We start from the raw sequence: 27095 nt of genomic DNA on the forward strand, positions 1-27095 counted from the left end.
CCAGATTGCTTCCTTACAATGGTAGAATGTCTTCAGTACCAAGACAACTTCACGAGTACAGCTCTGTTTCTCTAAACCAGTCCAGCTACTTGTCCTGGTCACTCTTTCATTTGCTGGGCACATAACTTTGGCCACCTAACCAAGCCGTTTCCCACGACAGGTACACCTTTAATCAACTCCCTCTCAGCCCCTCACCCAGTTTCCCATGCCCAAGAAGGAGCCATCGACAGCCCTGCTGGATCCATGCCTTTACATCCACTGCCTTCTTCCTCCTTGCCGTTCTCAAGGCAGAGACGTCACTTTGTCTCAGCGTCTCACGCTGGCTCACAATCACAGTAATTGACCGTGTTACCCTGGGGCTCAGCACCTCAAGTCCCAGGTAAGGCTGCCTAAGGAACCCTGTTACCCCAGCTCTGAGTGTCCCTGCTCTTGGCTAGTTTTGTCTGCTTTCCGAAGTAAATGAAATTTGTAGCATTTTCTGTAAAAATGTAGAATTATGCATGACAAACATAACATCATTATCTGACATCTTAAAAATAGCTGAAGATGAGTACAACAAATTAACAAAAGAAGTGGGCAGCTTTATTTGCAAAGTAATTCAGACATACATGTTGTCCAAACTATACCACCAAAAGCATGTCTAAAAAATTATGATCAGAAATTTCTTAAAGGCAACTTTGAAGACGACTCCATTTACTAATTTCATCCAAAGCAGGACTCAAGATCATTTTTCTATTAGTTTTTACTTTTGATATTTTTTAAAAACTTGGCTCAGGAGTAAAGGATTTTCTGTGTCTCACACACACTTGCAGCCATTTTGAGTTAAGAGTCACGCTGGGGTATCTTCACAGCAAACTGTACTTCCATGTGATTCGATCCACTGCATTGTCATACACTCACTTCTTTGTGTCTGCCACCTTACCATGAGCAACTTGAGGACAGGCATGTTTTCTTCCCACTTTTATACACTTACCACACTGCAGAGTGCCAGAATATAGGAAAAGTTCAATGAACCAATAGTTCTCAAAGTGCTGTCCTTGGGCTAGCAACATCAGCATCATCTGGGAACATGCTAGAAATGCAAATTCTCTGACCCTGTTCCAGACCTACTGAACAGGAAACTCTGGGGGTGGAACCCAGTAAGGAGTATTTTAGCCAGTCCTCCAGGTGATTCTGATGCAGGCAAATTTGAAAACTACTGCAATAAATAATGTAAGTAGGCAGTAATCACAAAGTCACTGGTTCTTAGCGACTTTTCTATTATCTGAGCATAAACAAGAGATTTTAATTAAAATCATTTTCTCAGAGTCAACAGATCACTATAGTAATTCCTACTATTCCTAAATAGTACTTCTGTACCTGAACTTGTCCAGCAGGGACTATGGACTTCTTTATCATTCAAAATTGAGTTTTATCTCCTCCTCAACAAAGTGCTCTGTCTTTCACAAAGCAGAACTGATTACCCCTCTTTTTTGTTGCTATCTTTATATCCAGGAAAAATTTCTACTATTGGACTATCACACCATCTTCTTAAGTATTGGTCTATGGTCAATGTTCATTGTTAGACCTAAATCTCCCTAAACTCTAGAAATTAATATGGATTGCTAGTTAGTGTGTGCTCAGTCGTGTCCAACTCTTTGCGACCCCATGGACTGCACCATGCCAGAATTCTCTGTCCATCACCAACGCCTGGAGCTTACTCAAACTCATGTCCATCAAGTCAGTGATGCCATCCAACAATCCCATCCTCTGTCATCCCCTCCTCCTACCGCCTTCAATCTTTTCCAGCATCAGGGTCTTTTCAAATCAAATCAGTTCTTCACATCAGGTGGCCAAAGGATTAGAGTTTCAGCTTTAGCATCAGTCCTTCCAATGAATATTCAGGACTGATTTCCTTTAGGATTGACTGGTTGGATCTCCTTGCAGGCCAAGGGACTCTCAAGAGTCTTCTTCAACACCACAGTTCAAAAGCATCAAATCTTCGGCACTCAGCTTTCTTTATAGTCCAACTCTCACATCCATATATGACTACTGGAAAAACCAAAGCTTTGACTAGATACCCTTGGTTGGCAAAGTAATGTCTCTGCTTTTGAATATGCTGTCTAGGTTGGTCATAACTTTTCTTCCCAGGAGCAAGCGTCTTTGAATTTCATGGCTGCAGTCACCATCTGCAGTGATTTTGGAGCCCCCAAAACATAAAGTCTGACACTGTTTCCACTGTTTCCCCATCTATTTGCCATGAAGTGATGGAACTAGATGCCATGATCTTCATTTTCTGAATGTTGAGTTTTAAGCCAATTTTTTCACTCTCCTCTTTCAATTTCATCAAGAGGCTCTTTAGTTCTTCTTCACTTTCTGCCATAAGGGTGGTGTCATCGGCATATCTGAGGTTATTGATATTTATCCCAGCAATCTTGATTCCAGCTTGTGCTTCATCCAGTCCAGCATTTCTTTTGAGGTACTCTGGATATAAGTTAAATAAGCAGAGTGACAATATACAGCCTCAACGTACTCCTTTTCCTATCTGGAACCAGTCTGCTGTTCCATGTCCAGTTCTAACTGCTGCTTCTTAACTTGCATACAGATTTCTCAGCAGGCAGGTCAGGTGGTCTGGTATGCCCATCTCTTTCAGAATTCTCCACAGTTTGTTGTGATCCACACAGTCAAAGGCTTTGGCATAATCAACAAAGCAGAAATAGATGTTTTTCTGGAACTCTCTTGCTTTTTTGATGATCCACTGGATGTTGGCCATTTGATCTCTGGTTCCTCTGCTTTTTCTAAAACCAGCTTGAACATCTGGAGGTTGGTGGTACTACTGAAGCCTGGCTTGGAGAATTTTGGGCATTACTTTGCTGGCATGTGAGATGAGTGCAATTGTGTGGCAGTTTGAGCGTTCTTTGGCATTGCCTTTCTTTGGGAGTGGAATAAAAACTGATTATTTTTCAGTCTTGTGGCACTGCTGAGTTTTCCAAATTTGCTGACATATTGAGTGCAGCACTTTCACAGCATCATCTTTGAGGATTTGGAACAGCTCAACTGGAATTCTATCACCTCTAGTAGCTCTGTAGTGATGCTTCCTAAGGCCCACTTGACTTCTCATTCCAGGATGTCTGGCTTCTAGGTGAGTGATCACATCATCGTGGTTATCTGGGTCATGAAGATCTTTTTTGTACAGTTCTTCTGTGTATTCTTGTCACCTCTTCTTAGTATCTTCTGCTTCTGTTAGGTCCATCCCATTTCTGTTTTATCGAGCCCATCTTTGCATGAAATGTTCCCTTGGTATCTCTCATTTTCTTGAGGAGATCTCTAGTCTTTCCCATTTTGTTGTTTTCCTCTATTTCTTTGCACTGATTGCTGAGGAAGGCTTTCTTATCTCTCCTTGCTATTCTTTGGAATTTGGCATTCAAATAGGTAAATTCTTCCTTTTCTCCTTTGCCTTTTGCTTCTCTTCTATTCACAGCTAATTTGTAAGGCCTCCTCAGACAACTATTTTGCCTTTTTGCTTTTCTTTTTCTTGGGGATGATCTTGATTACTGCCTCCTGTACAATGTCACGAACCTCTGTCCATAATTCTTCAGGCAGTCTATCAGATCTAATCCCTTGAATCCATTCGTCACTTCCATTGTATAATTATAAGGGGTTAGATTTAGGTTATACTTGAATGGTCTAGTGGTTTTCCCTACTTTCTTCTAAGTCTGAATTTGGCAATGCACTCTCAAAAATGACAGATCTCTGTTCATTTCCAAGGCAAACCATTCAATATCCAGTAATCCAAGTCTATGTCCCAACCTGTAATGCTGAAGAAGTTGAAGTTGAACAGTTCTATGAAGACCTACAAGATCTAGAACTACTATCCAAAAAAATGTCCTTTTCATTATAGGGGACTGGAATACAAAAGTAAGAAGTCAAGAAACACCTGGAGTAACAAGCAAATTTGGCCTTGGAGTACAGAATGAAGCAGGGCAAAGGCTAATATAGTTTTGCCAAGAGAACATGCTGGTCACAGCAAACACCCTCTTCCAACAATATAAGAGAAGACTCTACAGATGGACATCACTAAATGGTCAATACCAAATATGGTGTTAGGCACAAAAAAAGACAAAACAAATACAAATCAGCCAAGTAAAGAAACTTATGTTCCCTGTGCTCCTGACACCTATACTTGGGATGACTTAAGAGGAATGATGTCTTGCTGTCCAGATCTCTTAACAGCAGAATGAGTTAAGATATTTGAGTTATATCTCAATGCTGGTTGCAGAGCATATTCTGACTATAAACCAAACTGGTAGACTGAATTATTAGCTCCAAATTTTGACATCCTTTGCCATGTAACTTTCCAATGTCCTCCTACTGAGGGCAGAATATAGTTTTACACTCTTTGGGCATCCAGTCATATGATTTGCTTTGGCCAATAAAATGAGTTCAAAATGGTGGTATAAGCCAGTCCCATATTAGTCATCAAGAGGCTCTGCTGTGTTTCAACTTGCTCTCTCACATTTCTGCCATCTCCATGAGAAGGGCATGTCCAGGTTGAACCAGAAGGAAGACGAGAAACACACTGAGCAGAGCCACTCCCAGCTGAGGTCAGATTAACTCAACAGATCCCCAGATAACCCCGTGACTCATAAGAAACAACATATGCTTGTGAGTTTGAACCACTGGGTGTTGGGATGACTTGTTACCGAGCAATACAATAGCTGATACATAAGAGCTACTTTCTAATTAAGAGGTCATAAAGGAAAAATGAATAATTAGGAGATTCTTATCAGACATGTTCAACTTTTAGCTAAGCTACCAACAAAAGAGAGGGCAGTATAATCAGTTCCCTAAGGAGAAACTCTCGATCAGGTAACTTATCAATATTTAGGGGCAGCATTCTTGACTGTTCTGTATATCCTCAACAAGAATGGTGAGACACAGAGGTCAGCAAAGTTTTCTATAAAAAGCTAGACAATAAATATTTCAGGTTTTGCAGACTCCACTGTCCCTGTTGGGTATTCATTTTTAAAGAAAATTTCTTAGCGCAGGGCCATATAAAAACATATCCAAAAGCTGCATTTGGCCTATAGGATGCAGTTGGCCAACCGCTACTGTAAAACGTCATGGTTTGAAAAGCAGGACTAAATTGCTTCTGGCCAATGCTACCAACAGAGAAGGAGATTCTAGGAAAATATAGGTATGGCAGTGTCTGTACTTAGAGAGGAGAGGAGGGGAGAGAGGGATCTTACAAAAATACTATTCTTTCTTATCCCACTCCTAGAATTGGAAAAGGTAATATATTCTCCAAAATCCTTTTTAAAAATGAGATCTCCTAACTTTCAACATTAAGCATGACCCTTTTTAGGAGCCATCCAACTTTCTCAGAATGCATTTAGAGGAGTCTTAAATTAGAAATTATAATGGAATATAAAGCACATTTTTTATATTATGATGCTAATTATAAAACACCCACCTAAACAAATATTCCTTCCCTCAAACCCCCATTTTTCCTTAGGAGTGCCATAGCACCACTCAGCAGCAGAATCTTTCCTTAAAGGAACTTTCTGAAGAGTAATTTGAGATAACTGATCTCACTCCATGCTGATCAATATATTAACTCTCAAACAGGAGGCCTAGAAAAAAATGTTTATCCAGCATGGGCTGAAGTCATGCTGTGCTGTGTGTGCTTAGTCACTCAACTGTGTCCAACTCTGATCCCATGGACTGTAGCCTGCCAGGATCCTCTGTCCACTGGGATTCTTCAGGCAAGAATACTGGAGTGGGCTGCCATGCCCTCGTCGGGCTGAAGTCATAGTTAAGTTTAATTAAGAACTGTCTCAGCTGTACAAGATATTATGCAAGCTCAATAATATAATGGCTATAAATTCTAGTCCCTCATCTTTAGCTGAAAATACAAATTCAGATTTTATTTTCTTTCTTCAAGTTGTCCACTCAATCCAGTAGACACTGAATTCCTTCATTTTTCTGCAGCAGTGGCAACATGAACCTAAATCTGGGCTTGAGATGTACTGTATTCAAAGTAATTACAGGTAGCGATTTCATTAGCTCTTCAAGAAACTAATCCCATGGATTATCAGACTTAGAATTCCTGAATAATAATAGAATTTTCCCTGCTTTCAATACCAACTGAAATGAAATTTTTCTACTCACTAGCTATGCATCCTTGGGCAAGTTGTTTAATCTTTATGTGCATGTTTCCTCCTCTATTAAAGGAACTAATAATAAAGCCTGCTGCTGCTGCTAAGTCACTTCAGTCATGTCTGACTCTGTTCGATCCCAGAGACGGCAGCCCACCAGGCTCCCCCGTCCCTGGGATTCTCCAGGCAAGAACACTGGAGTGGGTTGCCATTTCCTTCTCCAATGCATGAAAGTGAAAAGTGAAAGTGAAGTCGCTCATGTCGTGTCTGACTCCCAGCGACCCCATGGACTGCAACCTACCAGGCTCCTCCGTCCATGGGATTTTCCTACCTCATAGCTATTCTGAGCATTACATAAAATAATTTCTGTAAAGGTGCTCAGAATAGCACATAGTAAGAACCATACAAGTGCTTGTTGATTCAGTTCAGTTCAGTCGTTCAGTCGTGTCCAACTCTTTGTGACCCCATGAACCACAGCACAACAGGCCTCCCTGTCCATCACCAACTCCTGGAGTCCACCCAAACCCATGTCCATCGAGTCAATGATGCCATCCAACCATCTCATCCTCTGTTGTCCCCTTCTCCTCCTGCCCTCAATCTTCCCCAGCATCAGGGTCCTTTCCAACGAGTCAGCTCTTCACATCAGATGGCCAAAGTATTCAAGTTTCAGCTTCAACATCAGTCCTTCCAATGAACACCCAGGACTGATCTCCTTTAGGATGGATTGGTTGGATCTCCTTGCAGTCCAAGGGACTCTCAAGAGTCTTCTCCAACACCACACTTCAAAAGCATCCATTCTTCAGTGCTCAGCTTTCTTTATAGTCCAACTCTCACATCCATACATGACTACTGGAAAAACCACAGCCTTGACTAGACGGACCTTTGTTAGCAAAGTAATGTCTCTGCTTTTTAATATGCTGTCTAGGTTGGTCATAACCAAAGAAACAAAAAAACCCCATCTCCTAGGCCAGAAAACCAATCCCAAATTTCTGCCATTTCCCTGAGTGTTTGTTGCCTGCAGTGACTTCTGGTTGCAGGCAGTCAGGTTGCCTGTAACCTGACTGTGTAGAAACTGTACTAGTTTCGGTACAGTCAGGTTTCTTGTCTCTTAAGCAACAGAAACCAACTTAGGCTAAGTTAAAAAAAAAAAAAAAGGAATTTTTCTTAAGTCTATTGGTAGCCTGAAAAAAAATTCTGAAGGATAAAACTTGTGTTCAAGTGGAAGAAGACAAGACTATGCAAATAGCCAAAATAAAATAACTATACTTGGTAATATGGGGTAAAAAGGAAATAAAATGAGGAGATGTGACAAGAGTGTCTAGGGAGGGAGTTGGGGTGAATGCTACTAATGGACTAGATGTAATAAATGATGTTTGAGCTGGACCCAACAGATGGCAATGAGCTAGAGAAACAGGAGAAGAGTATTTCAGGCAGTGAAATGAATAAACAGAAAAACCCCAAGGTGAGAGTACACTTTGTAACGTCAAAGAAGAAAGGTACCTAAGAAAATGGTATATTAAATGGAGGATCTTTTTCAAAGGCCTACACGTTGAAAATTCAGTTGTCCAACTGAATACTACTGGAATTCAAACTGTTAAAGTTATGGATATAGAGCCCCTGCACACTGAATCATACCAGTGTCAGATTTAGAGGGCAAAAGATGGTGTAGCTTGGCTAACCTATTAGGTAATGAATGAATACATGAATACATGAATGAATCAATTGACAAATACATGATAAAGAAAGAATATTCCTGAGAAGTTATATATCATATATTAGACCTGAAGCTGGGGATGTCACAACTCACTTCCCAGGACTCTAGAACATGCCACTTTGCACACCATAACTACTCTTTAGTCAGTTGATATTAGCAGCAATACAGGCCACAACAATTTAGAAACAATAACCAAATTTCTATTTCTCAAAGTCATTTTTAAAAAAAAGTAGGGAAGTTATGGTTCTAATAATGGATGAATAGTTGTATCTGATTAATCTACCAGTAAATAAGAATACAATCTCCAGACAAAATATTAAAAACAACTGTTTGGTGGCCCTGAAGAGCTACAGAAAGAAGCCAAAAACTGGAAGGAGACTGATCTTTGTAAAAAGGGAACCACATAGGGTGAAATTTTTAGTTTCCACCTGGGGGGCAAACTCTGATCCACCAAGCTCCCAGTGACTGAAATTCAAGCAGAGCAACAGTCTTACTGGCTTAAGGAGTCAGAGGATGGAGCTGATGGCTAAAAAAAAGAATTGATCTAAGAGTGAAAAAGGAAACTCTGATGAAAATAAAGCTATGGAGAATAAAACTCTAAAGTCCTCACACAAACTACAGGTCCCTTGCTGAGCCCTAAACCAAATGTGAGCAAGAGAAACTCCAAAAAACATGTCAGAAGGAGACAGATAGAAGGTTAGGGAAACTGTAGATTTGCCTATTGAGCGCTACTGGAAAGGCTGAATTTGAAGACTGAGTTAAGCCAAATTAACTTCCTGTCAAATCAACACTTTTCAGAGGAAGATAAATAAATCCAGAGACTCTGTTTAGTACTATCAACAATATCCTATATACAATCAAAATTTACTAAGTACATGATGGAACAGAAAAATGAGACTGTCAAGAGAAACAGCAGTCAACAGAAATAGACACCAAGATGTTCTAGAAGTTGGACTCAACAGGCAAGAACTTTAAAGCAGTTATGATAACTGTTTCTAAAAGTAAAGGATAATATGATTAGAAGAAACAAACATGGGAAATATCAGAAGAGAAATGGAAACTATAGTTAAAAAGAAGTAAATGGAAATTCTAGAACTGAATTGTATAAGTTTTTAAAAACTCAATTCACTGGGCAGGTGTATAGCAGACTGCAAAAGAGAAAGGGTCAACAAACTTGAAGACAGATGAATAAAAATTAGACAATCTGAAGAAGTGAGAATATCAATTAGTCAATCTAAAGAACTAGGGAGATTAAACAAAAATGCAGAGAGCCCCATGATCTGTGGGTCAATAACACACACTAACTCATGTGTAAATGGGGTACTAGAGAAGGAATAAGAAGGAAAGAAGGGAGAAAAAATTACTACATGCAATAATGGTCATGTAATTCCCCCAAACTATGAACACCAAGTCAGATAAGTTTGAAGAAAAACAAAAGGAGGTACATCACAAAGTCTAACTACTAAAAAAATATGTATAGATGGGTGAAGTGGGGTGGGGAACCTTAAGAGGAGTTAGGGGAAAACAACAATACATACAAAGGAGTGACAGCGCAAATGGTAGCTCACTTCTTGGAGAAGGCAATGGCACCCCACTCCAGTACTCTTGCCTGGAACATCCCATGGACAGAGGAGCCTGCTGGGCTGCAGTCCATGGGGTTGCTAAGAGTTGGACACGACTGACTGACTTCATTTTCACTTTTAACCTTCATGCATTGGAGAAGGAAATGGCAACCCACTTCAATGTTCTTGCCTGGAGAATCCCAGGGACGGGGGAGCCTGGTGGGCTGCCATCTATGGGGTCGCACAGAGTCAGACACGACTGAAGCGACTCAGCAGCAGCAGCTCACTTCTTATCAGAAACAATGGCCGTCAGGTGACAATGAAAGATTTTTGATGTACTGCAGAAAAAAATAAACGCAACCCAAAATCCTTTACACGATGAAAATATTCTTTTAAAAAAGACAATTACTGTAAATCAATAATACCTGAATAAAAATTGTAATAAAAAATGAAGACAAAATAAAGATGAACGAGAACTGAAAGAATCTGCTGCCAGAAGACATATGCTATATGAAATGCTAAGGATAATTTTTCCAGCTAAAAGAAAGTAAACATAGATAGTAATCTAAACCTACAGAAAGGAAAAAAGAGCTCTTGAAATGATAAATATGTGAGAAATATAAATAATACATATTTTTTCATCTTTCTTTAAAAGAAATATGACTATATAAAGCAAAAAAGGTAATACCATATTGTGGAGTTTATGAGAAGTAATGTATGTGAAAAAAAAAAGCACAAAGATCAGGGAAATTAAAAGATTCTTTTAAGAGTCTTAATTTTATCTGAACTGTTGCAATATCACCCTATGTGGATTGCAGTAATATATGGGTGCATTCTGTAATCTCTAGAACAACCAATGGGGAGAAAAGGCATTGAAAAAGATACAGAAGAATAGGTAAATCAACAGAGGAATTAGAATGAAATACTAGGGCTTCCCTGGTGGCTCAGTGGTAAAGAATCCACCTGCCAATACACAAGACAGAGGTTCCATCCCTGGTCCACAAAGATCCCACATGCCGCAAAGCCCATGCATCACAACTATTGAGCCTGTGCTCCAGAGTCAGGGAACCACAACTACTGAAGCCCACGAGCTCTAGAGCCTGTGCTTGGCAACAAGAGCAGCCACTGCAACGAGAAGCCCACACTGCAAGGAAGAGGGGTCCCTACTCACCGCAACTAGAGAAAAGCCTGCTCAGCAATAAAATAAATAAATAAAATTATTTTTTAAATGGAATACTAAAACTTAACTGATTGATTCAAAAGCAGAGAAGAACAAAAGAAGAGAGGAACACCACCAAAGATAACAACAAAAGAAAAAAATTAAAGACTTACCAAACATTAATAATTATATTTAATGTAAACAAGAATTTCAATTCAAAGACGGGATTAAATGAGCTTTTAAATTAAAAGATGTACTTTAATTATGAATATACAGATAGGTTGAAACTAAAACTATGAGAAAAGAAATACTAATGCAAACAGTAATAAGCAAAAGAGAGCTAAAGAAGCTATAATAATGTCAGACAAAGACTTCAAAACAAGCAGTACTAACAAAATAAAGACACACAGTTGATAATGATAAAAGGATCAACTCTAAGGAAGACATAACTATCCTAAATATGTATGTGCCTAATAACTGAGTTTCAGTGAACAGAAACTAATAGCAAAGGGCAAAAATCCACAAATCCACAACTATGACTGGAGGTTTTAACAACACTCTCTCAACAGTTTAAAGAACTTCACTCAAAACCGAGGATGAGTAAGGAAGATTTGAACACACTATTAATTTGAGGTAGATTACAGATTTCTTAAACCACATGAATCACAGTCTCCAAGGCAAGAACCCTACTCCAGATTTTTTAAGCTTTAAGTATCAAATTACCTTCCTGGAAAACTGCATATAGACATTAACAACTGTGGCTTGTCAAAGAACGACTTAAAGAACAGCTACATGTCATACAAAAGCATGACTGAAAATATCATTAATAATGACGATGCCTATTTCACAAGGATCAGGCAATAAATGAGTTTAATTGTCAGAAAAATTCTCTCAAATGGTACGCTTCCTTTATTGTATTATCACATAATGACGCCTCCCTCCTTCCACAATTTTAGTGTTTCAAGATGAAATTTCTTTTTTAAATAGCACAATGGTGAGTTGCTTCAGGGAAAGCAGTAGTTTTAAGTGTCAAAAAACTTACACATCAGAAAAAGAATACTTACTACAAATGGAAGGTTGTGCATTCTCTTCCTATAGCACGTGAGAGACATACCTCAGAGACACTATGGGTTCGGTCCCAGCCAAGTACAATAAAGTACTGCAATGAAGCAAGCCAGCATCCTCCAAACTCTATCTTTTTGCTGGTGAAGGGTTTGAAAGAGTTCAAGAATTAATAAAATGTGAAACAGAGACAGGACGTAAGCAAATGCTACTGGAAAAATGACGCCATTGGTCTTGCTTGATTCAAGAGTTGCCACAAACCTTCTATGTGTTAAAAAACACATTATCTGTGAAGCAAAATAAAGCAAAGTACAATGAGAGAGATATGCCTGTACATTCTTCTAGACAACAATTACTTTACGACACAATAGCCTTTTCTTTGGAAACTATCTCCTTTTAAGCTGTGATCTTCAAAGTCACCAAGCATGGTTTCTTTTACATTTATCATTCAAATAGTGGGTGTTGCATGAATAGACCCACTAAACATGTTACAGTTTACATATCTCACCTAAAATATAAATTTAAAAACTCAACTTTATCTTATACATTAAAGATGTACATTTCTTTTATACATCGCATTATTGCAATGAGATGACAGATCTGACAAAATAGTCATGTATCAATTTTTAGAAAGATAAACCACAAAAATGAAAACCAACAAAGATAACCAAATAGTTATTAAATTATCACCAAAACTTTCCAGTAGCTACCAAGCTATGCACTGCATGAACCCAGAGGGCAAAAGGTGCACAGCGTAGTGATCCTACCTGTCTGTAACAAGTAACTGTATAATTTTACAAACTTTCTTACTGTAAGAGACCTCTGATCTTTTTTTAGGAACCGGAAGTTGGTTTGACTTTTAAATACCTCAAATGTACGGTGCTGATGAAGAAAGGCGGCCAATACAGTCACAGGCACGCCTTGTTTCCCTGTGCTCTGTTTACTGTGCTTCATGAATCCTATGATTTTTTAAAAAATTGAAGCTTTGTGGTAACTTTGCATTGAGTAAGTCTACTGACACCATTTTTTCCCTCCCAGTATGTGCTCACAGTGTGTCTCTGTGTCACACTTTGGTAATTCTAGCAATATGTCAAACTTCATCATTATTATTATATTGACTGTACTGATCTGTGACAGTGATCTTTGATGTTATTACCACAAGAAAATTACGAACTCGCTGAAAGCTGAGAGTTAGTATATCTTAGTAATGAAATATTTTTTAAATAAGGTATGCACAATTTTTAAAGACATAATGCCATTGCACACTTAAAAGACTACAGTGTAGTATAAACATAACTTTATATGCACTGGGAAACCAAAATATTCATGTGCTTGCTTAACTGCAGTGGCCTGGAACCAAACCTTCAATATCTCTGAGGTCTGCCTGTACTATACAGAGGTCCAAGAAACCTAAAGAAAATCTTCACCACTATTCAACAACATACTAAAGAACTATCATTACAGTCATTTAGGTATATGACCTAAAAAGGCAAACTTAATTCTATATAAGAAAAACATTACAACTTACCACTTCAATTTGAAAAACAGAGTAACTCTGAGTGATAATCCATAAAAACACAAACAAGACAAGAGCTCATGAAAAACTCAACATTAGAGTAGTGCTAGATAGACCAGTAGTGCTTTTGAAGAAGAAAAACAAAGCGGAAAGATTTACTTGTATCATTTTTCCACTGTTGACCTGAATATAAACCTAGAAAATGCAAGTAAATAATAAAATACCTTCTGGAAGTACTACTTGAGTTCAAAAAAGTTACAAGAGAGAAAGCATCCTTAACAATCAATTAGATTCTGAGTCATTCGGTGAACTCTGAACTCATCCTTTTATATTCAGCTTATGCATTTCCTCCCAGGAAAAGCCATACACCATATCAGAACTTCTATTCCAAACCCCTCTACTTAGCTGAGTTCTGTGCCCATTTTGGTCTTTCTACAGTTATTTCTAGCAGTGCATTGCCCTAAATTTTAAAGTCAATTTTCACTAAAATGATACATGATGCTTCACCAGTAGCTCAGCTGGTAAAGAATCCAACTGCCAATGCAGGAGATGTAAGAGATATGGGTTCAATATATGGGTCGGGAAGATTCCCCTGGAGAAAGAAATGGCAACCTGGTCCAGTATTCCTGCCTAGAAAATTTCACAGACAGAGAAGCCTGGAGGGCTACAGTCCATGAGTTGCAGAGTCGGGCGCAAGTGAGCATGTAAGCAAAATGATACATGCATATGGTCAAAAATGTCAACTAACTCTAACAGGTTATGAACAAAAAATATCAGTGCCCTGTACCACCCTTTAAGATGTCAAGCCTGCTCCCCAGAACCCTCTCTTTTTGCTTTTTCTTCTAAAATTGGCTTAAATGTTTCTAAACAAAATGCTTTCATTGCTAATTCAAGGAGTTCATCATTAGAAACCAAGTAGTATACTATGATGTTTCTACCAAACTTTCTGTCAGCTTCATTGTGGAATAAGTAACACACAATGAAATTCACCAAATTTAAGCATACGACTTGTGACAAACAGGTAAAGTCATGAAACACAGTAACAAATATGTAAAACATCTCATCAAAATAAAAACATCCCTGTGCCCCTTTGCTGTCAAAGCCCTCCTCTCACTGATCTGCTTTCTAATACTATACTCTTAATGTTTTTAGAATGCTAGACAAATAGATGATATCATACAGAGGTTTTTGTTTGTTTTACTTTTTAAAAATTTATGGGTAAAAGTCAAGGTGTAGTGAACTGGCAGAAGGTAGAAAGTGAGGAATGGAGGCTGCTAGGGCAGTTAATGACGCTGATAAGTCTGTCTGTGAATCAGAGGCAGGAGGATGACAAATGGAAAAGGAAAAAAGGTGTGGAAATAAAGGATGTTATTGTTCATTTGCTTGTTCTACGATGGAGGAGACTTGAGCATGTTTAAATCCCAAAGGAAGGACCCAGTGGAGAGGGAGGCACTGATGAGACAAGAGACGGAAAAGATAAGGAAAGTTCCCGGGGAGGTGGACAGTGAGAAGATTCAGGGCACATATGGAGAGATTGCCCTTATGCAGGAAGAAAGACATCACTTCTCCCGTAAAAAGTAGAAAGGAAGAGAAGTTAGATCTAGATGTAGAAAGGTGCACACATTCGATGGTAGGAAGCTAAGGGAGTTCAAATCTGATAGCGCTTCCTTTCTCTAGGTGATTGGAGGCAAGGTCACCTTCTAAGAGTGAAGAGAGGTTTGCAGAGAGTAAAAAAAGATTGGAAATACTCCATTTAGAAAAACGAAAAATGAGTTAACCAAAGCAACCTGGTAGGGCTGCTGGGCAATACCGACAGACTGCTTGGTATCGACGACCATGAATGTATTATGGCTCTCATCTGTCCAGTTTTGTCATTTTTTTCCCCAGCAGTACTCAACGGCCCACACACAGATTACTGAGGAAGCAGATCAATGAGTTAACTCTGGCCTGGAGGTTGTCAAACAAGTACCATCAAAGAGAAAGTAGCAAGACAAGACAAGTTAGGTTACTGCAAGTTACTGAGATGATGGGTCAAAAATCTAAGCTGGATAAAGAAGAAACAGAAGACAAAAACAAACAACCACTGTTGGATAGGGAGTAGTAGCCAATATAGCAGAGGGCCCAATGAGATCAGAGAATAAATGCGCCAAGACTAGCTGAGAAAACCATTAGATGGCCAAGCACTTGTAGTCAGAAACCCAGGTGATTAGACTGGTGATAACTGGAAGGACCGGAGAAGACAATGGCAACCCACTCCAGTGTTCTTGCCTGGAGAATCCCAGGGACAAGGGAGCCTGGTGGGCTGCCGTCTATGGGGTCACACAGAGTCGGATACAACTGAAGTGACACAGCAGCAGCAGCAGCAGCAACTGGAAGGACAGTAACCAGATGCCTTAAGTATAGAATGCCTTGTAAAAGAAGGCATCACCAAGAACTATTTTGCGTATTTTTCATTCTTTTTTTAACATGTGCCTATTCCATTTTTTAAAATGTTTTAGAGAACTGCATTAAATATAACAGCTTCATTATTAGAAATTATTTTTAATTACCTATAATCATTACTGGTTACATTATTCATGGTAGTTTCTTACATCCTACAATTCCCTTTCTTTGGTTCACTTTTTCTAGTTGGTGAATGTTTTTTCAGATAGGTGTGTAGGTGATACACTTTCTAAATTATTATGGCTAATTTTCTTTGATTTCTATAAATCATAACTCACTTGGATACAGAATAAGATACAAAGAAACATTTTCCCACTTATTTCTGGATTGTTCCAGAAGGCTATATTTTATAGAATTATGACTTACTAACAACCAGAAAATTATTACAATTAAATGGTGACCCATGAATGACAAAATAAAAGTGACAAAATGTTTACAAAATTTTATCTAAGGAACACATTAAAATCCAAAGAAGTTGTGAGATGCCAACATCAATGTTCAGTTCAATTCAGTCACTCAATCGTGTCCAACTCTTTGCAACCCCATGGACTACAGCACGCCAGGCTTCCCTGTCCGTCACCAACTCCTGGAGCTTACTCAAACTCATGTCCATTGAGTCAGTGATGCTATTCAACCATTTCATCCTCTGATGTTCCTTTCTCTTCCTGTCTTCAATCTTTCCCAGCATCAGGGTCTTTTCAAATGAGTCAGTTCTTTGCATCAGGTGGACAAAGTATTGGAGCTTCAGCTTCAGCATCAGTCCTTCCAATGAATATTCAGAACTGATTTCCTTTAGGATGGACTGGTTGGATCTCCTTGCTGTCCAAGGGATTCTCAAGAGTCTTCTCCAACACCACAGATCAAAAGCATCAATTCTTTGGTGCTCAGCTTTCTTTATGGTCCAACTCTCACATCCATACATGACTACTGGAAAAACCATAGTTTTGATTAGACAGACCTTTGTCAGCAAAGTGATGTCTCTGCTTTTTAATATGCTATCTAGTTTTGTCATAGCTTTTCTTCCAAGGAGCAAGCAATTTTTCATTTTATGGCTGCAGTCACCATCTGCAGTGATTTTGGAGCCCCCCAAAAGAGTCTGACGCTGTTTCCACTGTTTCCCCATCTATTTGCCATGAAGTGATGGGACCAGATGCCATGATCTTTGTTTCCTGAATGTTGAGTTTTAAGCCAGCTTTTTCACTCTCCTCTTTCACTTTCATCAAGAGGCTCTATAGTTCCTCTTTGTTTTCTGCCATATGAGTGGTATCGTCTGCATGTCTGAGGTTTGATATTTCTCCTGGCAATCTTGATTCCAGCTTGTACTTCATCCAGTCCAGCATTTCACATGACATATTTTGCATATAAGTTAAATAAGCAAGGTGACAATGTACAGCCTTGACCTACACCTTACCCAATTTGGAACCAGTGTGTTGTTCCATGTCTGGTTCTAACTGTTGCTTCTTGACCTACATACAGATTTCTCAGGAGGGAGATAGGATGTTCTGATATTCCCAGCTCTTTAAGAGTCCTCAACAGCTTGTTGTGATCCACACAGTGAAAGGCTTTAGCACAGTTGATGAAACAGATGTGTTTCTGGAATTCCCTTGCTTTGTTTCCCCTCCCCGCCCCCCATCTCTGGTTCCTCTGCCTTTTCTAAATTCAGCTTGTACATCTGGAAGTTCTCGGTTCATGTACTGTTGAAGCTAGCATGTGAAATGACTGCAATTGTGTGGTAGTTTGAATATTCTTTGGTATTGCCCTTCTTCAGGATTGGAATGAAAGCTGAACTTTTCCAGTCCTGTGGCCACTGCTGAGTTTTCCAAATTTGCTGGTATATTAGGTGCAGCACTTTCACAGCATAGTCTTTTAGGATTTGAAATAGCTCAACTGGAATTCCATCTCTACTAGCTTTGTTTGTAATGATACTTCCTAAAGCCCATTTTACTTCACACTCCAGGATGTCTAGCTCTAGAGGAGTGATCACACCATCGTGGTTATCTGCGTCATTAAGATTTTTTTTCTATGGTTCTTCTGTGTTTTCTTGTCACCTCTTTTTAATATCTTCTGCTTCTCTTAGGTCCATAAGGTTTCTGTCCTTTATTGTACCTATCTTTGCATGAAATGTTCCTTGGTATCTCTAATTTTCTTGAAGAGATCTCTAGTCTTTCCCATTCTATTGTTTTCCTTTATTTCTTTACACTGTTCACTAAGGAAGGCTTTCTTATCTCTCCTTGCTAATCTTGGAATTCTGCACTTCAGATCAGATCAGATCAGATCAGTTGCTCAGTCCTGTCCAACTATTTGCGACCCCATGAATCCCAGCACGCCAGGCCTCCCTGCTGCCGCTGAGTCACTTCAGTCGTGTCTGACTCTGTGCGACCCCATAGACGGCAGCCCAACAGGCTCCTCCGTCCCTGGGATTCTCCAGGCAAGAACACGGGAGTGGGTTGCCATTTCCTTCTCCAATGCATGAAAGTGAAAAGTGAAAGTGAAGTCGCTCAGTCCTGTCTGACCCTCAGCGACCCCATGGACTGCAGCCTACGAGGCTCCTCCGTCCATGGGATTTTCCAGGCAAGAGTACTGGAGTGGGGTACCACTGCCTTCTCCGCAGGCCTCCCTGTCCATCACCAACTCCCGGAGTTCACCCAGACTCACATCCATCGAGTCATTGATGCCATCCAGCCATCTCATCCTCTGTCGTCCCCTTCTCCTCTTGCCCCCAATCCCTCCCAGCATCAGAGTCTTTTCCAATGAATCACCTCTTCGCATGAGGTGGCCAAAGTATTGGAGTTTCAGCTTTAGCATCATTGCTTCCAAAGAAATCCCAGGACTGATCTTCAGAATGGACTGGTTGGATCCCCTTGCAGTCCAAGGGACTCGCAAGAGTCTTCTCCAACACCACAGTTCAAAAGCATCAATTCTTCGGCGCTCAGCCTTCTTCACAGTCCAACTCTCACATCCATACATGACCACAGGAAAAACCATACCTTGACTAGACAGACCTTTGTTGGCAAAGTAATGTCTCTGCTTTTGAATATGCTATCTAGGCTGGTTATAACTTTCCTTCCAAGGAGTAAGTGTCTTTTAATTTCATGGCTGCAGTCACTATCTGCAGTGATTTTGGAGCCCAGAAAAATAAAGTCTGACACTGTTTCCACTGTTTCCCCATCTATTTCCCATGAAGTGATGGGACCAGATGCCATGATCTTAGTTTTCTGAATGCTGAGCTTTAAGCCAACTTTTTCACTCTCCTCCTTCACTTTCATCAAGAGGCTTTTGAGTTCCTCTTCACTTTCTGCCATAAGGGTGGTGTCATCTGCATATCTGAGGTGATTGATATTTCTCCTGCCAATCTTGATTCCAGCTTGTGTTTCTTCCAGTCCAGTGTTTCTCACGATGTACCCTGCATATAAGTTAAATAAGCAGAGTGACAATATACAGCCTTGACGTACTCCTTTTCCTATTTGGAACCAGTCTGTTGTTCCATGTCCAGTTCTAACTGTTGCTTCCTGACCTGCATACAGGTTTCTCAAGAGGCAGATCAGGTGGTCTCGTATTCCCATCTCTTTCAGAATTTTCCACAGTTTATTGTGATGCACACAGTCAAAGGCTTTGGCATAGTCAAGAAAACAGAAATAGATGTTTTTCTGGAACTCTCTTGCTTTTTCCATGATCCAGCAGATGTTGGCAAGTTGATCTCTGGTTCCTCTGCCTTTTCTAAAACCAGCTTGAACATCAGGAATTTCACGGTTCACATATTGCTGAAGCCTGACTTGGAGAATTTTGAGCATTACTTTACTAGCGTGTGAGATGAGTGCAATTGTGCGGTAGTTTGAGCACTCTTTGGCATTGCCTTTCTTTGGGATTGGAATGAAAACTGACCTTTTCCAGTCCTGTGGCCACTGCTGAGTTTTCCGAATTTGCTGGCATACTGAGTGCAGCACTTTCACGGCATCATCTTTCAGGATTTGGAATAGCTCAACTGGAACTCCATCACCTCCACTAGCTTTGTTCATAGTGATGCTTTCTAAGGCTCACTTGACTTCACATTCCAGGATGTCTGGCTCTAGGTCAGTGATCACACCATCATGATTATCTGGGTCGTGAAGATCTTTTTTATACAGTTCTTATGTGTATTCTTGCCATCTCTTCTTAATGTCTTCTGCTTCTGTTAGGTCCATACTATTTCTGTCCTTTAGCGAGCCCATCTTTGCATGAAATGTTCCTTTGGTATCTCTGATTTTCTGGAAGAAATCTCTAGTCTTTCCCATTCTGTTGTTTTCCTCTATTTCTTTGCATTCATTGCTGAAGAAGGCTTTCTTATCTCTTCTTGCTATTCTTTGGAACTATGCATTCAGATGCTTATACCTTTCCTTTTCTCCTTTGCTTTTCGCTTCTCTTCTTTTCACAGCTATTTGTATCTGACAGAATGTGGTCCACTGGAGAAGGGAATGGCAAACCACTTCAGTATTCTTGCCTTGAGAACCCCACGAACAGTATGAAAAGGCAAAATGATAGGATACTGAAAGAGGAACTCCCCAGGTCAGTAGGTGCCCAATATGCTATTGGAGATCAGTGGAGAAATAACTCCAGAAAGAATGAAGGGATGGAGCCAAAGCAAAAACAATACCCAGCTGTGGATGTGACTGGTGATAGAAGCAAGGTCTGATGCTGTAAAGAGCAATATTGCATAGGAACCTGGAATGTCAGGTCCATGAATCAAGGCAAATTGGAAGTAGTCAAACAAGAGATGGCAAGAGTGAATGTCGACATTCTAGGAATCAGCGAACTGAAATGGACTGGAATGGGTGAATTTAACTCAGATGACCATTATATCTACTACTGCGGGCAGGAATCCCTCAGAAGAAATGGAGTGGCCATCATGGTCAACAAAAGAGTCCGAAATGCAGTACTTGGATGCAATCTCAAAAATGACAGAATGATCTCTGTTCGTTTCCAAGGCAAATCATTCAATATCACAGTAATCCAAGTCTATGCCCCAACCAGTAACGCTGAAGAAGCTGAATTTGATCGGTTCTATGAAGACCTACAAGACCTTTTAGAACTAACATCCAAAAAAGATGTCCTTTTCATTATAGGGGACTGGAATGCAAAAGTAGGAAGTCAAGAAACACCTGGAGTAACAGGCAAATTTGGCCTTGGAATATGGAATGAAGCAGGGCATAGACTAATAGAGTTTTGCCAAGAAAATGCACTGGTCATAGCAAACATCCTCTTCCAACAACACAAGAGAAGTCTCTATACATGGACATCACCAGATGGTCAATACCGAAATCAGATTGATTATATTCTTTGCAGCCAAAGATGGAGAAGCTCTATACAGTCAGCAAAAACAAGACCAGGAGCTGACTGTGGCTCAGACCATGAACTCCTTATTGCCAAATTCAGACTGAAATTGAAGAAAGTAGGGAAAACCACTAGACCATTCAGGTATGACCTAAATCAAATCCCTTATGATTATACAGTGGAAGTGAGAAATAGATTTAAGGGCCTAGATCTGATACACAGAGTGCCTGATGAACTATGGAATGAGGTTCGTGACATTGTACAGGAGACAAGGATCAAGACCATCCCCATGGAAAAGAAATTCTGCATTTAGATGGGTATATCTTTCCTTTTCTCCTTTGCCTTCTGCTTCTCTTCTTTTCTCAGCTATTTGTAAGGCCTCCTCAGACAACCATTTTGTCTTTTTGCATTTCTTTTTTCTTAGGGATGGTTTTGATTACCACCTCCTATACAAAGTTATGAACCTCTGTCCCTAGTCCTTCAGGGACTCTACCAGATCTGATCCCTTGAATCTATTTGTGTAATCAATCGTAAAGGATTTGATTTAGGTTACACCAGAATGGGCCAGTGGTTTTCCCTACTTTCTTCAATTTAATTCTGAATTTTGAAATAAGGAGTTCATGTTCTGAGCCACATTGAGCTCCTGGTCTTGTTTTTGCTACTCTATAGAGCATCTCCACCTTCAGCTGCAAATATAATCAATCTGATTTCGGTACTGACCATCTGGTGATGTTCACGTGTAGAGTTGTTTCTTGTGTTGTTGGAAGAGGGTATTTGCTATGACCAGCGCATTCTCTTGGAAAAACTCTGGTTTTTTGTGTGTGTTTATTGCTCAGTCGTGTCCAACTCTTTGTGACCCCATGGACTGTGTAGCCTGTCAGGCTTCTCTGTCCATGGAATTCTCCAGGCAAGAATACTAGAGTAGGTAGCCATTTCTTTTTCCAGGGGATCTTCCTGATTCAGGGATTGAACCTGGGTCTCCTGCATTATAGGCAGATTCTTTACTGTCTGAGCCACCAGGGAAGCCAAGTGGTCTTGGAGGGCACTCACCAAGACGCAGAGGATAGAAGCAGTGACCCCACAGAGACTGAATTAAAACCACCTGCTAGTGCTAGAGAGCGTACTGTGGAGGCATAGGTCGGCAGGGTCTCACCAGGAGACTGGGACACTGGCAGCAGCAGGTGGGGAAGGTCCCCCTGGCTCTTGGAGCTCACTATTAATCCTGCCATAGAGCCTGTAGAGTCCAGGGCTGGGTCACCTCAGGCCAAACAACTCCCAGGGAGGGAGTACAGCCCCACCCATCAGCAGATAATTGGATTAAAGCTTCACCAAGCAAGGCCCTGCTCACCAGAGCAAGACCCAGTTTTCCTTCAGTCCCTTCCATAAGTAAGCTTACACAAGCCTCTTAGCCTCATCTGTCAGGGGGCAAACAGAAGAAGCAAAAAGAAGCACATTCCCATAGGTTAAAACAAAAATCACATTATAGAAAGTTAATCAGGATGAAAAAGCAGAAAGTTATGTCCCAGATGAAGGGACAAGATAAAATCACAGGAAAACAACAAAATGAAGTGGAGATAGGCCACCTTCCAGAAAAAGAATTCACAATAATGTTCGTGAAGATGATCCAGGATCTCAGGAAAAACATGGAAAAGATGCAACAAATGTTTACCAATGACCTACAAGAACTAAAGAACAAACAAACAGATATGAATAATACACTAGAAGGAATCAACAGCAGAAGAACTGAGGCAGAAGAACAGATAAATGACCTGGAGGACAGAATAGTAGAAATCACTGTCACAGAACAGAGTATAAAAAACGAATGAAAAGAAATGAAGACAGTCTAAGAGACCTCTGGGACAACATTAAACACACCAACATTCTCATTATAAGGATCCCAGAAGGAGAAGAGAGAGAAAGGGCTGGAAAAAATGTTTGAAGAGGGAATAGCTGGAAATTTCCTGAACATGGGAAAGGAAATAGTCAACCAAGTCCAGGAAGTTTATCCCAAATAGGATAAACCCAAGGAGGAACACACCAAGACACAGTCATCAAACTGACCAAAATTAAAGACAAAGATAAAATACTGAAAGCAACAAAGGAAAAATGACAAATAACATACAAGGGAACTCCCATCAGGCTATTGGCTGATTTCTCAACAGAAACTCTACAAGCCAGAAGGGAATGGCATGATACATTTTAAGTGATGAAAGGAAAGAACCTTCAACCAAGAATACTCTATCCAGCAATAATAGTCTCATTCAGATGGAGAAATCAAAAGCTTTCCAGACAAGTGAAAGTTAAGAAAATTCAGCACCATCAAACCAGCTTTATGACAAATACTAAAGGAACTTCTCTAGGCGGAAAACACATGAAAAGGAGAAGACCTACAGAAAATAAACCCCAAACAAGTAAGAAAATGGTAATAGGATCATACATATCAATAATTACCTTAAATATAAACAGATTATCACCAACCAAAAGACACAGACTGGCTGGGCAAATGAAAACATGTGCATGCATGCACTTCCACTTACTACACCACTCTGCTTGACCACTCCACCAAATTGTATATAATTATTTTATATTGTTAGGTTAATCATGTTCACATTATGGCTTGCAATTATAATTATCTTTTATTTTTTGTCTGGTTATTGATTGTGAAAACGGATAAACATCTATTACTATCGTGATTATGCAAGTATTACTCACTTAATACCATTGTATCATGACTGGTCAGCAGAAAAATAATAGAACTCTGTATCACCAAAGCTACAATTTAATAGAAAAACTTGTAATCACTTTTTAAAATCCAGATGCCTAACAGAATTATCTTGAAATTTTTTGAAAAATACAAATGCTTAGGTATTGCTTTTCTCGTCTGGAGCTTCAAATATGTTTCTAATGAGCATTCATGTTTAAAAACTGGACTATATGATGATCTTTTACTTTTATCTGGTTTGTTTCACTTTTTCCATTTCATATTCAGTGCTCCCATTTCATTTAGTTCATGTTTTCCAATGTCCCCATCTCTCTTTTTTTTTTTTTATGTTTTCTCAAGCTCTTATCAAATGTAGTAGAAATGCTTTTGTATACATATACATAGTGAATTTGCTGAGTCGTGTCTGACTCTGTGATCCCATGGACTGTAGCCTACCAAGCTCCTCTGTCCATGGAATTTTCCAGGCAAGAGTACTGCAGTGGGTTGCCATTTCCTTCTCCAGAGGATCTTCCTGACCCAGGTATCAAACCCAGGTCTCCTACATTGCAGGCAGACACTTTACCATCTGAGCCACCAGGGAATTTCCCATATATACATAAATGATATGTATAATGTATATATTTTAGAAAACAGGAATTTTTGCCTAACTAAAAAATTTATGACATTTTGATTCCACTTGTTAGACTTAGTATGAATAGAATGCTACATTCCTAATTACAGTAAACAAAGGTTTACTGTCTAGCACAGGGAACTACAGTCAATATCTTGTGATAATCTATGATGGAAAATCGTTTCAAAAATAACATACGTGTATGTGTATAACTGACTTACTATGCTGTGCACCTGAAACACTGTAAGTCAACTATACTTCAATAAAATATATATATTAATAAAAATAAATAAAGCTACCACTAAAAAAAAAGATATTCTGCATTTGCAGATTGGACAAATTAACACTGTTAAAATGCCTATGTTACTGAAAGCAATCTACAGATTCAATGAAATTCTATCAAAATTCCAAGGACATTTTTCACATAACTAGTATAAAATGTTCTAAAATCTATATGGAATCTCAAAAGACCCCAAAGAGCCAAAGCAAACCTAAGAAAAAGAACAAAGTTGGAGGTATTGCACTGCCTGATCTCACACTATATTACAAAATCATAGTAATCAAAACAGCTTGGTGTTGGCAGAGAAGGAAATACAGAGATCAAAGTAACAGAAGAAAAACCAGAAATAAACCCACACATATATGAACATTAATTTATGACAATGAAGCATAGAACATAGAGAAAGGACAGTCTCTGCAATAAGTGGTGCTGGGAAAATCGGGAGAGCCACATGCAAAGAAAATGAAACTAGCCCATTAGTGTACACCATACACACAAAGCAACTCAAAATGGATTAAAGACTTGAATTTAAGACCTAAAACCATAATACTCCTAGAAGAAAATATAGGCAGTATGTTCTTTGACACTGGTCTTAGCAATATGTTTCTAGATATACCTCCTCAGGCAAGGAAAACAAAAGCAAAAATAAACAAATGAGGATTACATCAAACTAAAAGCTTCTGAACAGTAAAGGAAACCGCCCACAAAACAAAAGACAACCTAATGAATGGGAGAAAATATCTGCAAACAATATATTCAATAATGGGTTATATCCAAAATATACAAAGAAATCACACACAAAAACAACCCCATTAAGAAATGGGCAGAGGAGTTGAACATTTTTCCAAAGAAGACATATAGATTGTCAACAGGCACTTGGAAAGATGGTCAAAATCACTAATTATCAGGAAAATGCAAAACAATATAATGAACTATCACCTCATGTCTGTCAGGATGGCTATTACCAAAAAGGCAAGAAATAGCAAGCACTGATAGGGATGTGGAGAAAAGGGAACCTTTGAACCCTATTGGTGGGGATATAAACTGGTGCAGCTACTGTGGAAAACATGGAGATGCCTTTCAAAAATTAAAAACAGTACTACATGATCCAGCAACCCCACTCCTGGGAATATATCCAAAGAAACAAAAACACGAACTCAAAACGATATGTGCACTCCCATGTTTGTAACAGGATTATTTATAAGAGCCAAGGCATGGAAACACCCTACGAGTCCATCAGTAGATGAATGGATAAAGAAACTGCAGTTTCTATACGCAGTGGGATAAGTGTTCAGTCATAGAAAAGAATGAAATCTTGCCATTTGTGGCAACATGGATGGATCTTGAGAGTATCGTGAAATTGAAAGATAAATACAGTATGATTTTCACTTAAATGTGAAATATAAAAAATAAAATGAACAAACAGAACCAAACAAAAACAGATACATAGACACAGAGAAGAGAGTAGCTGTTACCAGAGGGGAAGGATGGGAAGGCGGGGAGAAAGTGGGTAAAGGGGATCAACTGTATGGTGACAGACAGAAACCAAACTTTTAGTGGTGAGCATGTGTGTGCTATACAGAAGCAGATGTATAACACTGTACACGTGAAACCTACATGTTATAAACCAGAATCACCTCAATAAAAAAGTAATCTAAAATTAAAAAACAAAAAACCCTCTCCTCAAACCCAAGTAAAAAGAGAAATAATAAACCAAGAAGATACTTGTAACATGGGCAGGCAAATGGTTCATTTTTTAAATACTAAAACCTCTGGCAAATCATTAAAAAAAAAATTCAAAGAGAAAATGAAAATAAACAAAGGATAGGTACAAACAGTTCATGGAAAGGACAAATACATCATTTTTGAATGTGTTAATATTTTTCATATAAAATTCATAACAAGTCAAATACAAATTTGTTAAGCTACAATGAAACACTATTCCTCATTTCTCAGATTAGAATTTGACAGCATTAGCTGCTAAAGCTATAGTAGAAATAGGCACACTTATATAGCACAGATGAATGAAAACTAATACAGTCTCTATATAAAGGAACTTGGTCATACCTATCAAAGAAATTCCTACAATTAGACTAGAAATCTTACTTCTAGTAATTTATTCCATACACATGATCACTAATGAGTCAGAAAGACGAGAGCAAAGTAATGTATTACAGCACTTTCTGTAACAGCAAAAGCTAAAACAAGCATCAGTGTTCATCAATAGGGAACTGGTTATGTATGTATGTATGGTAGGTCTGTTTTTATATGTGTGTGTACCCATGTACAACCATCCCCAAGCTTTGATAAGAAAAGAAGATCTCCAGGAGATTACATACGTGACCTAAATGTAAGTAGTTCTTACTTCAGGTAGAAACTAGGGTATCAGGAAAAAGAAATAGAGGGACCACTTTCTTTTTCTAATGTATCTTTTAAAATACTTGAAAAGTTATTTTATAATATTATGTAAATACATTAACTCTTCAATATAATGAAACAAGTTATTTTTTTAAGTTTATCTAAGAGAATGGGCCAGGAATGGGGGAACCAGCATTTACTGAATGTCCACTAGGTACCACACATT

At 39.1% G+C, this 27095-nt stretch overlaps 1 protein-coding gene across 4 annotated transcripts in view; it reads right to left on the reverse strand.

Moving 5' to 3' along the window:
- The window catches only part of MARK1 (microtubule affinity regulating kinase 1), a 141609-nt gene that overhangs the window by 60524 nt on the left and 53990 nt on the right, over nucleotides 1-27095 (reverse strand). The gene's annotated exons all lie outside the window — the stretch shown is intronic.

Source organism: Bos grunniens, chromosome 16 (genome assembly GCF_055505025.1).
Source record: "Bos grunniens cultivar Pamir isolate PY7600 chromosome 16, Bosgru_T2T1.0, whole genome shotgun sequence".
NCBI classification, from domain to species: Eukaryota; Metazoa; Chordata; class Mammalia; order Artiodactyla; family Bovidae; genus Bos; species Bos grunniens.